Here is a 14,349-nt window from a genome sequence, read left to right as displayed (position 1 = left end):
AGATATAAGCCTCCAACTTCAGTGATTTTTGCAATTCGTTCCAGTCATTGGTAGCAGAGAACTGGAAGGAAAGGCGGCCAAAGCAGGTGTTGGCTTTGGGGATGACCAGTGAAATATACCTGCTGCAGTTGAGCGCGTGCTACGGGTGGGTGTTGCTATGGTGGATTGCAGTTGAGATTACATTAAAAGAGTATGGTGCAAGTGATCAATGCCGTTAGAGATTCTGTGCAGATTATTACAGCAACTGTGAAGATCTCCACAGACCTGTGACGACCTATAGTATGCATGCTGTCTTGAACATGCACGCTTTATATGATTACATAAGACATTTATATTACAGTATCTTCAAAATGGCCATGGATATGTTACTCATTTTAAGGATGAATGTTACATTAGTTAGTAAAATAGCCTTAACTTTAAGCTATTAACTGTATTACAAAAGTATTGTACCATGGCATTTTGAATACTTGTTTCTGATTGGCTTGACAGCCATTCTAGGGCGTGCATTATTTCCCTATAATGTACGGTATATTTGCACGGTAGAATTCAATGGATATAGTTCATTATTACGTGTTCTATGTTTGAGCTCTTGAAAGCAAGAGTCGAAATGAAAACATTATTGGGATCGTTGAATTAGATTTTCATAATGGCAAGCTAGGACTGACGGTTTGTTTAGCTAAACTAGCAACTCTTTGTTTGGTTGCCACAGCAACAACTGTATATCTAGTAAACGTGCTAGCTACTTCACTGGATGTTGAACACATTTCCAGATGCAAATGTGTTAAATTATAGCCACGGTATAAAAGGGATAATCAACTCGGGCCTCTATGCGAATAATGTAACTAACACGGAACCCAAACCGGCTGCGCGCGTGCGCCATTGTGCGCTATTGTGCATAAATGTATTTTGTCCCCCTACACCAAACGCGATCACAACACGCAGGTAAAAATATCAAAACAAACTCTGAACCAATGACATTAATTTGGGGACAGGTCGAAAAGCATTAAACATGTATGGCAATTTAGCTAGTTAGCTTGCACTTGCTAGCTAATTTGTCCTATTTAGCTAGCTTGCTGTTGCTAGCTAATTTGCCCTGGGATATAAACATTGAGTTGTTATTTTAGCTGAAATGCACAAGGTCCTCTACTCCAACAATTAATCCACACATAAAACGGCCAACCGAATCGTTTCTAGTCATCTCTCCTCCTTCCAGGCTTTTTCATCTTTGAACTTATATGGTGATCGTCATCTAAACTTTCATAGTACTACCACGACTACCGGCAAAACAGTTTGTCTTTCAATCACCCACGTGGGTATAACCAATGAGGAGATGGGAGAAGCAGGACTTCCAGCGCGATCTGCGTCAGAAATAGAAAGGAGTTCTATTTTAGCCCTTTAGGCATCGCAGACGCTTGTTGGCGCGTGCTTGCAGTGTGGGTGCAATAATTGAATAAAATGGATTTCTACATTTATTTTCGCAGAACACATCTTGCACTTCGTTCATTATTTTCCAGAGAACGCTGGTTGACTGGTTGACAACGCAACCAAATATCAACATTTAAAGGAGATGATCTATACTGCTTGGATAGTTACATCGGGGCCACTGGCTTAATAACATTCTTTAACTTCTATTTTTGGTTGAGTTGGAGACGTGAATCCAACATATTATTTGTTAACTTCAGTTGTCGACAAGTTTATAGGCTATTTATTGAATTTCAAAAGTTATGTTGAGTTGTGTTTGGTTGTCAATGCAACCACATGTCAACATTTGAAGGAGGTTTTATCTTCTGTTTGGATTCCAGTTTGTTCCAGTTTGTTTACAAATTAATAATTGATACGCTATATTGGATTCACGTCTCCATCTCAACCAAATATCTAAGTTAAAGAATAGGACTAAATTAAATCAAACTTTAAATGTGCTTTAAATAAAGTTTGATTTCATTTAGTTCTATTCTTTAACTTAGATTTTTGGTTGAGACAGAGACGTCAATCAAACATATCAATTATTAATTTGTAGATAAAGCCAGACTAAGCAGAATATACATTTCCTTCAAATGTTGATATTTGGTTGCGTTTACAACCAAACACCATTCAATATCATAAAATATCATTAGATTTGCTAGAAACTCTAGCTTGAAACCCTCCCTCTTCCAAACACACATATGCTCTGTCTGTCTGTCTGTCTGTCTGTCTGTCTGTCTGTCTGTCTGTCTGTCTGTCTGTCTGTCTGTCTGTCTGTCTGTCTGTCTGTCTGTCTGTCTGTCTGTCTGTCTGTCTGTCTGTCTGTCTGTCTGTCTGTCTGTCTGTCTGTCTGTCTGTCTGTCTGTCTGTCTGTCTGTCTGTCTGTCTGTCTGTCTAACACAGAGATTGTAATATTTAAAGTTATGTCAATTCATATCAGGTGAAATAACCATGTAGCCTTAGCGGACGAGCCTTTCTTGAACACACAGTTTTAAATAACACAAACTCTGCGGGCCTCAGAGTCACCTAGCGGGGTGATACATCAGACTCACAGAGAAACACTACACACAAGTCCCTGTGATGTCTTTCCAGAGTTCCCGCCACATAAACCAAACATAAAACCGCACTAAGAACCTCAGAGCATACTGTTCTTTTCCCCGCTCCTGACTTTGGTCTGACACACACGCACACGCACACGCACACGCACACGCACACGCACACACACGGTCAGTGAAGACAATAGCTGGAGGTGATGTGTTTTTCCTTCATTGTATTTACTTTGATGTCCTTGACTGCCTCGCTTCCCTACAAGGACTGGAAAGCACAAAATACCACAGATCTCCCTAAATAGGGTCCACGCTTTTTCAATTTGGTGAGTATCTAATAAAAGCCACAAAGACACTGGACCACACAGGTTTGTAACCAATTCAAATGGGAGGGAGAAATCTTCAATCCACGTAAGGTTGAACTGACTCTGAATCTTTGCTCTTGTCATCGTCTATCTGCTTGGTGTCAATTGTCTAGGTTTCCTCTTTCAGATTCCAGGGCCCGACTCTGAGACGCTTTATGAATGGGGGCCCAGATCTTCCCAGACTAGACATTTTAGGGGGGTGGGGCTTCCTCTTAACAGAGAATTTCAATTGTGAGATTAAGGGGTCCCTCAACTCCTAAATGCCTCTGAAAGTAAACGGTGAAGGTGGTTTAAGTAGGTCAGCACAGGAGACCATAAAAGGACCTGTGGTACTGGAGAAATCATGTTTACACAGTTCATTGTTCTGGGAGCATGATGTATTTTCTAGGGGATGCGAGGCACGTTCTAGCTCCTGTGTACATATTTGATTATTAATTTATTACGTGTAGGACTACTACATGCTATGTGACACGGATCAATTTCTTGCTCTCTCAATTTTTCGCTCACACACACACACACACACACACACACACACACACACACACACACACACACACACACACACACACACACACACACACACACACACACACACACACACACACACACACACACACACACACACACACACACACACACACACGTCACCTTATTGGACAGCATGTTGCTGTTAACAGAGACCAGAGAACATGTAGAGTTTATTATGTCCTGTTGTTAGTGTGGTTAACACACGCGGGGTAGGCTGGTGAATATCCCAGTGACAGTCCTTGAGGAGTCACTGAGAAGCGCTCACCCTGATCTTGGCAGCCATCGCACAGAGCGTTGGGCCTGAGCAAAACACATCCATGAGATCACCTTAAAAGGAGGGGAATCTTCACTGTTATCTTAAACCAAATGAAGCGCTTCGATGGCTTCACCTCAACCAACAGTTTGTAGTCACTCTTCTGTGGCACATGTAGCTTCTGTTCTGTTTGACTAGTTGTCTACTGCAATGGGTGAGTCAAGGGTGTATAGTGTGTTGTGTGAGGGACCACGAAACAAAATGTCCTGAGTATCTGTCAATATAGGCCTACATAAACCCTTCAAGAAAAATTACTTGAATATGAAAGATTTGAAAAAAGATTCACTCAACAAGGATCTTTTGATTATGAGCTGTCAATATTCAGGCCTCACCAAAGTCCAAATACAAGAGTTTTCTTCCTGTTTGGACAGTGAAACACTTATTTTTCATTTCACCACTGTTATAAACCATCTCTAACAAACACTGAAGTGAAAAGCAAACAGTATCTCTGCTAGCAAATGTGGTGAGAAAGATCACTGGACGGCATGATCTTTATTCTACTCATTCATTTGAGTTCATCCAAGCATTTGTATTTGTAGCAAGGTAAAAAGCAAATGAATAAAGAAATTCCTCAAAACTCAGGGAACATTGAATCATATTTTTGGATGGGTTTGGTAAACAAAATCTGGGTTCTGGATTAAAAATTTAGGATTGAGGTCAGGGCTTTGTGATGGCCACTCCAATACCTTGACTTTGTTGTCCTTAAGCCATTTTGCCACAACTTTGGAAGTATGCTTGGGGTCATTGTCCATTTAGGAGACCTATTTGCAACCAAGTTTTACCTTCCTGACTGATGTCTTGAGATGTTGCTTCAATATATCCACATCATTTTCCTTCCTCATTCTGCCATCTATTTTGGGATTTGTAAAAGCAAAAGGGGGGAGGGGGTGCATCAATGCAAATAGTCCGGGTGGCCATTTGATTAATTGTTCAGCAGTCTTATGGCTTGGGGGTAGAAGCTGTTAGGGAGCCTTATAGACCTAGAATTGGCGCTCCGGTACCACTTGCCGTGTGGTAGCAGAGAAAACAGTCTATAACTTGGGTGACAGGAGTCTTTGACAATTTTTGGGGCCTTCCTCTAACACCGCCTAGTAAGAAGCTTGGCCCCGGTGATATACTGGGCCATACGCACTACCCTCTGTAGCGCCTCCAGGTTGGATGCCGATCAGTTGCCATACCAGGCGGTGATGCAACCAGTCAGGATGCTCTCGATGGTATTGTTGTGTTATTTGTTCAGTCATGTTCCCTTTATCTAATATTAGGTTTTGGTTGAAGATCTGATAATATTCTGTATAAAAACTTTGCAAAAGTAGGGAAAATTAGAAAGGGGGAAAATACCTTCTCATGGCACTGTATGTCTAACTTTATGGCCCTGCCTTCCACAGAACTAGCCTAGGTCCTCTTTCAGAGTGTTGGGAGATGTGACACGACAAGGGCTGTTATCTAAAAACCCTGAGCGGCTGATAGAGGAGAGGCGCTTGGAGACATCTTTATCACAGAGATTTACCCAGTGGGAAGGACAGGGTACATGCCAAGCATTGTGCCAGAGGTTGGCCTTGTGGTCAACACAGCTGACTGTAAACCACAAATAGCCCCCTACAGCACTGGGTTTGAAACCCTGGTGTGCCACCTTCTATGCTGTCCATTACTTTCTGTTTAGTTTAGCACGGTCTTAAAATAGAGAAAAATGCAAAATGGGAGTTTGGTTCCATTCCCCTTTATTAAATAAATAGTTAATCCCCCCAGCATTGGATGTTGGTTCAGCCCTATTGGTCACTCTTTGTCATTCTGACAGCCTTTATAGGACAATAGTCTGACTGCGATGATATACTAACTCTGAACCAATGCCTGGATAGCCAAAGTAGGATGGGCTCAACTTCTAAGGCAGGGGTACTCAAGTACTATTTGAGAAGGTCCGGTCACAAAAACTTCCTTGGTGGCAAAGGTCCGGAAGGATATTGTCATTTATTGGCGAAGTAACAAACCCGCACCTCGCAACCCATGTGATCCCAAACTATTCAAAATGTTCACACCCCTTTTGTTGGCAGAGAATAAATGTAGCATTTTGAAAGCTTATTTCCTGCAATTCTACACATTTTGCCATGGTGCGGAGACAAAATTTAGCATTTTAAACCTAATTTCCTGCAATTCTACATTTGACCATGTCTTATGTGTGTTCATATGATATCAGCGGTTGAGGCCCGACAGTTCCTTTTTGTCGGGACCAGCGGTCCATATTGACCCTGTTCTGGGTCCAGATCTGGACCGCAGTCCGCCTGTTGAGTACAGCTGTTCTAGGGCTTGCTTCCTCTCAAGCACTTGGTCAGAGAAATTTCATAGAAATGGGATGGGATGGCTCCTCTCTCCCGGGTCCAGTGTCCGTATCCTTCCTACAGGTCTCTTGCCAAACTGGTAGGGCTGAAGCCTTCGGATAGAGGGAGGGAGGGGCAGGCAAAGCTTCCGTAAGCCCTCCAGGAATTAAGGGATCAGGCTTGGCAAACAGTTGCTTCAGGGGAAAAAGGTAACTCTTTCACTCGTGTTGACTAAATCGTACCACATCAGAGAAAACGGATTGTGGCCTGAATATTCATTTACTGCAGTGGGCAAAATCAGGGTCACACAGAGTGTTTCTTGGTAGTCTTAAATAAATCTATTTTGAAACAAAAGTATACACGTCACACACGTGGTTATGGGCTTAAAAAAATAAGACACCAGTACCATATCAGATATACTGTGCATTCGGAAAGTATTCAGACCACTTGACTTTTTCAAAAAATGTTATATTTTTGTTGTTGTTGCCCATATCAATCTACACACAATACAATACAATACACACAATATACACACAATGTATATACATTTTCTTACCTGAAATATCACATTTACATAAATATTCACACCCTTTACTCAGTACTTTGTTGAAGCACCTTTGGCAGCGATTACAGCCTTGAGTCTTCTTGGGTATTACGCTACAAGCTTGGCACATCTGTATTTGGGGAGTTTCTCTCATTATGTTCTGCATATCCTTTCAAGCTCTGTCAGGTTGGACGGGGAGCGTCGCTGCACAGCTATTTTCAGGTCTCTCCAGAGATGTTCGATCGGGTTCAAGTCCGGGCTCTGGCTGGGCCACTCAAGGACATTCAGAGACTTGTACCAAACCCACTGCTGCATTGTCTTGGCTGTGTGCTTAGGGTCATTGTCCTGTTGGAAGATGAACCTTCACCCCAGTATGAGGTCATCTTTCCCTTAATCCTGACTTGTCTCCCAGTCCCTGCCGCTGAAAAACATCCCCACAGCATGCTTCACCGTAGGGATGGTGCCAGGTTTCGTCCAGACGTGACACTTGGCATTCAGGCCAAAGAGTTCAATCTTGGTTTCATCAGACAAGATAATCTTGTTTCTCATGGTCTGAGAGTCCATTAGGTGCCTTTTGGAAAATTCCAAGCGTGCTGTGTCTGGCCACTCTAACATAAAGACCTGATTGGTGGAGTGCTGCAGAGATGGTGGTCCTTCTCAAAGGTTCTCCCAACTCCACAGAGGAACTCTGGAGCTCTGTCAGAGTGACAATTGGGTTCTTGCTCACCTCCCTGAACAAGTCCCTTCTCCCCTGATTGCTCAGTTTGGCCGGGCAGCCTGCTCTTGGAAGAGTCTTGGTGGTTCCAAACTACTTCCATTTAAGAATGATGGAAGCCACTGTGTTCTTGGGAACCTTCAATGCTCCAGAAATGTTTTGGTACCCTTCCCCAGATCTGTGCCACAATCCTGTCTCGGAGCTCTACGGACAATTCCTTCGACCTCGTGGCTTGGTTTTTGCTCTGACATGCACTGTCAACTGTGGGACCTAATATAGACGTGTGTGTGCCTTTCCAAATCATGTCCAATCAATTGAATTTACCACAGGTGGAAACATCTCAAGGATGATCAATGGAAACAGGATGTACCTGAGATCAATTTCGAGTCTCATAGCAAAGGGTCTGGATACCTACGTAAATACGTATATATATATTTTTTTATAGATTTGCTAACATTTCTAAAAAACTGTTTTCACTTTGTCATTATAGGGTGTTGTGTGTAGATTGATGAGGGGGGGAAATGATTGTATCAATTTTAGAATAAGGCTGTAATGTAACAAAATGTGGAAAAAGGGAAGGGGTCTCAATAATTTCCGAATGCACTGTAGAGTTGAAATGTATTCAATTTTGAGTTTGCATCCCAATATTCCTCTTCTACATCACAGAAGCCTGAAATATAACAAAAGCTTTTGTCCTAGAAATATTTTCTGCGTCTTTAAAAAAAATAATGTTTATTATTAACTGCCGGGAACGGCTACCCAAGAGGCCAAGCCTCTGCAATAACTGCTGTGTAGAGGTTGAACATTGACATCTCTGAAACAATACCCAGCTTTGAGTTGTACAAGTATTTTCAGCTTGGTATCAGCATATAAGCGTCAATCTGATATGATTTTCAAAAAATATATAATTCAAGGAACAGGACGTTTATGTGAATACATTGCATTCAATGTTTAGGGAGATTAGCCTCACACTGATCCAAAAGATATTGTCATGGTTCTACCTGTCACCAGAAGGTGGCAGAGACCGTCCTAGAGACATTAACGACACTCAGGTGTGTCCTATTTACTCATTATGATTTCCCTTTAAAAGTGGTGTGTTTTCTGTTGTGCTTTGCAGAAGCTTGAATTGTTGCCCGCCCGCCCTGGATGAGTTGTCGAGGCTTAGTGGTTTCCACTAAGAATGTTGTAGCCCACCACGGAGCACTGCTGGGTGCTGCAGCAAGAACAACTCTCCGGAGACCTTCCGGGCACTTACCGACTTCCTCCAACCACAGTCCAACCCTAACCCAGGAGGAGCCAATGCCCAAGTCTCATTGCCCAGTGCTACAGGTGTCGCCGTAGTTCCTCCAGGGAACATGCACCGGGAACCCAAGATCCCAGCCCCTGATAGGCATGATGGCCACCCGGGAGGATGCAAGGGGTTCCTCACTCAGTGCTCTCTGGTGTTCGAGCTACAGTCCTTCTCGTTCCACACTGATCGGGCCATGATCGCCTACATCATCTCTCTACTCTCGGGCAAGGCCTTGGCATGGGCAACAGCGGTGTGGGAACAGCAGCCACCATCCTGCAGCTCCATATTAGCCTTCACTGCTGAGCATCAACCACCCAGTTGGCAGACGAGAGGCGGGAAAAACAACTGTTCAACCTCCGCCAAGGGGCCAGACCAGTGGCTGACTTCGCCATTGAGTTCCACACCCTCTACGCCGAGAGTGGGTGGGATACTGAGCTTTCCACCAGGGTCTGTCTAACTCCATCAAGGATGAACTGGCCGCTCGGGAACTGGGAGAGGACCTCGAGTCCCTGATAACGCTGGCCATCAGGATTGACAACCGCATCCAAGAATGTGTGAGACAGCACCTTTTTGACACCATCCCGGTTTCCGAAGCACCCCAAGCCCAGCATTGAGGAGCCCAGGCAGCTGGGACACACGTCTGATCTCACAGGAATGTGACAGGCGCACGCGCGACGGCTGCTGCCTCTACTGCGGAGGTCTCAGCCATCAGCCATTCTACTGCAGGTTGGGGTGAACCCCTCAGACTCTTCGGTTTCTTTTGATCACTGCTCCCGAGAACCCCCTTATCCTAGGGTACCCCTGGCTAGTGCTACATAACCCACTATTATCCAGGTCCACAGGATACCTACTAGAACTGCCAGATTAAATGCCTAAGACCCCCACCAAGAGCCTTGCCGTGTTCCCCGGCATCCATTGAAGACCAAGACTTTTCCTCTCTCTCTCCCGAGTCCTTCGACCTCCGGAAGGCCTTCGGTAAGACGTAATCCTCCACCCTCCCTCCTCATCGTCCATACGACTGTGCGATAGAACTCCTACCCAGCTCCACCCCTCCCTGGGGCCGTCTGTACTCCCTCTCGACCCCTGAAGCAGCAATCATGGACAATTACATCCGGGAGTCACTGGAGGCATGTTACATTCGCTCCTCTACATCCCCAGCTGGAGCAGACTTCTTCTTTGTGGGAAAGAAGGATGAAGGTCTGCGTCCCTGAATCGATTACAGAAGGCTAAACAGGATTACGATAAAGAATCATTACCCCCCTACCCCAGATGTCCGCCAACTTGGAGTTGGCCCATGGGGCCCAATTCTTCACCAAACTGAACCTCTGCAATGCTTACAATCTGGTGAGAATCAGGGAGGAAGATGAATGAAAGACTGCCTTTAACACCCCGAGTGGCCACTATGAGCATTTAGTCATGCCCTTCGGATTATTGAACGACATCCTGATCTTCTCCAAGACCCTTCCGGAACACATCCTGCAGGTACTGAGACACCACCTGCAGAGACAACTATACATCAAGATAGAGAAGTGTGAGTTCCTTGTATGCCAAGTTTCTTTCCTGGGCCACATTATCTCTACAGCCAGCATCCAAATGGACCCTGTAAAGGTGAGGGTGGTCACCGACTGGCCCCGTCCCGCCTCTCAAGTCCAGCGGTTCCTCGGGTTTGCCAATTTTTACAGGCATTTTATACCAAACTTTGGTGCGGTGGCAGCACCTCTCACGGCCCTAACCCGCAAGTCCCAGAACCATTTTTTGCTGGACCCCGAGGCTGACAGGGCATTCGGGGAGCTCAAGGGACATTTCACCTCCAGACCCATCCTGATCCTACCTGTCCCTTCGTGGTAGAGTTGGACGCCTCAGACACCGGAGCAGGGCCGGTCCTTTCACAGCAGAATGAGTGGGTCAAGACACTGCACCAATGAGCCTTTCTCTCCAAGCAGTTCTCGCCAGCAGAATGCAACTACGATGTAGGCAACCGGGAGCTCTTGGCAGTTAAGTGGGGCCTTGAGGGGTGGAGACACTGGCACCTCATCCTTTCGTGATCTGGACGGACCATAAGAACTTGGTCTCCATTCAAGAAGCCAAGAGGTTGAACGCTTGCCAGGCTAGGTTTGCTCTGTTCTTTAACAGGTTCAACTTCACACTAGCCTATTGCCCGGGAAAGCAGACGCCCTGTCCCGCCAACACGATGTCTCTAACGAGGACAGGGACTCTGAGCCCATCATCCCCAGCTCCTGCATTGTGGCCACTGTGATAAGGAATATTGAGACCATGGTCCGACAAGCCCAGACCTGAGAACCTGACCCCGGCGGGGGTCCCACTCACAGACTTTATGTTCTGCGATCAGCCCGTTCCCAGGTACTACAATGGGGACACTCCTCTAAATTAACTGGACATTGTTTGCCGTGTGCTTTTGTCTCCTGGGTGAGTTTGAGACTTAGTGTTTGTTGTTTTCCCAGTGATACTGTGATCCTTTGCTTACCGTTTCTCAGTAAAGTATTATGTTTATCCTTAACCACTGATTCCTCGTCTGGTCTCTTCTCTGCGCCTGGGTCCAACCTCACCACATCACAGATATGGATCAAGGAATATGATGCTTATGTGAATACATTGCATTCAATGGGGGGAAATTAGTGTCACACTGTGGAATTCTAGAGAAAGCCTTCACGGACATAACACCTAAGTGAATGCCTTGCATTCAATGGGGTGAAGATTAGCCTCACACTATTGATGCCTAGAGAAAGGCCTCATGGACATGATGCCTAAATGAATACATTGCATTCAATGGGAGGAGATAAGTGTCTAGGTCAGGTCTATTCAACTGCCGGCCCGTGGGCCTGATATGGCCCGTTCATTAATTTATATAGGCCCTTTGAACAATTCTGACAAAAGATCTGAAAGAAATTCCTACCAAAGTCCAATGTTCAGTGCAAAAATGACAAGCACTTCTCTCCTCATTACTTTTGGCAACATTTCTTTTTAAGAAAAGGGCTTTTTTTTGGAGGCTGTGCATTTTTAAAATATATCTATATATCGCATGTGGAAAATGTCCTGCCCCATTTTTTTATTAAACATCTGGCCCCCGTAATAATATAGTTAATTAGCCCTGGTCTAGGTCAATACATTACACTATGTCACGGCTGTTGAAGGAAGAGGACCAAGGTGCAGCGTGGTGAGCGTACATATTCCTTTATTATTGGAAATGCCGACAAAAACAATAAACACTACAAAACAAACCGTGAAGCTAAAGGCTATGCGCCATAAACAAAGTCAACTTCCCACAAAGACAGGTGGGAAAAAGGGCTACCTAAGTATGGTTCTCAATCAGAGACAACGATAGACAGCTGTCCCTGATTGAGAACCCTACCCGGCCAAAACATAGAAATACAAATAATAGAACATAGAATACCCACCCCAACTCACACCCTGACCAAACCAAAAGAGAGACATAAAAAGGATCTCTAAGGTCAGGGCGTGACACACTGCTACTGACCCCAGGGTTGGGGTCAATTCTGAATTGAGTTGCGTATTAGTTTTTAATTCCAATTCTTGAATTTTAATTGAATTTGCCACACCCCACATGAAGCAGAATTTTTATTAAAGAAAGTAGAATTCAATAAAATTCAAATGGGTAATTTATTCCATACGTCATTATTCACATGTTTATTTTGACAATGTATGGTTACCAATACTATGTTTAACATGTTCTGGAAACATTTAATTTTTAAAACACATCCTCCTAAAAAAGTATTTTATAATTACAGTGGTCTGGAAATATTCTAAGATATATTTGTAGGTCTGTAATAATTCATACTTCACTTACATGTTATTAAATATTAGGGGGAAAATACATTTCTCAGAATGCATTAGATGAAACACTCCAGAATGCAAGGGAGCAGCCTGACATATCATGGCAAAAATACAAATAAAATACTGTTGTAACGCACGTTGTCGGGAGAAGGAGAAGAGGACCAAGGTGCAGCGTGGTAAGTGTTCATACTATTTAATTAAAATATGAACCACTAGCCAAAACGACAAACGAACAGTCCTGAAAGGTGAAACAAACACTAAACAGGAAACAACCACCCACAAACACAGGTGGGAACAGGCTACCTAAGTATGATTCTCAATCAGAGACAACGATAGACAGCTGCATCTGATTGAGAACCATACCAGGCCAAACACATAGAAATACAAAACAAGGACAACATAGAACACCAGACATAGAATGCCCATCCAAACTCACGCCCTGACCAACCAAAATAGAGACAAAAAAGGATCTCTACGGTCAGGGTGTGACAACTGTTTGATATTTTTTTATTATAATCAAGCTCATTTTAAATGGTGTCTGTATTCGTTGCATTAATAAGTGGCAGATGCTTTTGGCAAAATGTTTGAGACTCATGTTTCATGTCTCAGTTTAATTTATTTGAATTAAATTCTACTTCCTTCAAATTCTGCTTCCTGTGGAGTGTGGCCAATTAGAATTTCAATTCATGGGCTGAATTGAATTAAATTCCGAAATGACCTCAAACCTGACTGATGTCTAGAAATTGTGTCTACATCGATATGGGGTTATAAGGGGTGATGCATATGATAATACATTGCAATCAAGCCAAAAAAGTTGTTGATAAAGCTGCAATGGGTAAACAGACAGACCGACAGTTTCAAGTCAATCAAAAAATATGTCACCAACACCTTCTTCAGAATTCATTCTAACAAGGCTCTTAGTTTCTTGAACTGTATAATGGTAGTTAAATATGCTTTTGGGCCGCTTGACGTCAAATTTGATACGCCATGTCATGATGGTCCTACAGGCACAACTACAGTTGAAGTCAGAAGTTTACATACTCCTTAGCAAAATCCACTTAAACTCAGTTTTTCACAATTCCTGACATTTAATTATAGTAAAAATTCCCTGTCTTAGGTCAGTTAGGATCACCACTTTATGTTAAGAATGTGAAATGTCAGAATAATATTAGAGATAATGATTGATTTCAGCTTTTATTTCTTTCATCACATTCCCAGTGGGTCAGACGTTTACATACACTAAATTAGTATTTGGTAGCATTGCCTTTAAATTGTTTAACTTGGGTCAAACGTTTTGGGTAGCCTTCCACAAGCTTCCCACAATACATTGGGTGAATTTTGGCCCATTTCTCCTGACAGAGCTGGTGTAACAGAGTCAGGTTTGTAGTACTCCTTGCTCGCACACGCTTTTTCAATTCTGCCCACAGATTTTCTATAGGATTGAGGTCAGGGCTTTGTGATGGCCACTCCAATACCTTGACATTGTTGTCCTTAAGCCATTTTGACACAACTTTGGAAGTCTGCTTGGGGGTTATTGTCCATTTGGAAGACCCATTTGCGACCAAGCTTTAACTTCCTGACTGATGTCTTGAGATGTTGCTTCAATATATCCACATAATTTCCCTCTTCATAATGCCATCTATTTTGTGAAGTGCACCAGTTCCTCCTGCAGAAAAGCACCCCCACAACATGATGCTGCCACCCCATGCTTCACGATTGGGATGGTGTTCTTCGGCTTACAAGCCTCCCCCTTTTTCCTCCAATCCTAACGATGGTCATTATGGCCAAACAGTTATATTTTTGTTTAGTCAGACCAGAGGACATTTCTCCAAAAAGTACGATCTTTGTACCCATGTGCAGTTGCAAACCGTAGTCTGGCATTTTTATGGTGGTTTTGGAGCAATGGCTTCTTCCTTGCTGAGCAGCCTGTCAGGTTATGTCGGTATAGGACTCGTTTTACT

Source organism: Salvelinus alpinus, chromosome 9 (assembly GCF_045679555.1).
Source record: "Salvelinus alpinus chromosome 9, SLU_Salpinus.1, whole genome shotgun sequence".
NCBI classification, from domain to species: Eukaryota; Metazoa; Chordata; class Actinopteri; order Salmoniformes; family Salmonidae; genus Salvelinus; species Salvelinus alpinus.
This window is presented reverse-complemented; position numbering follows the sequence as displayed.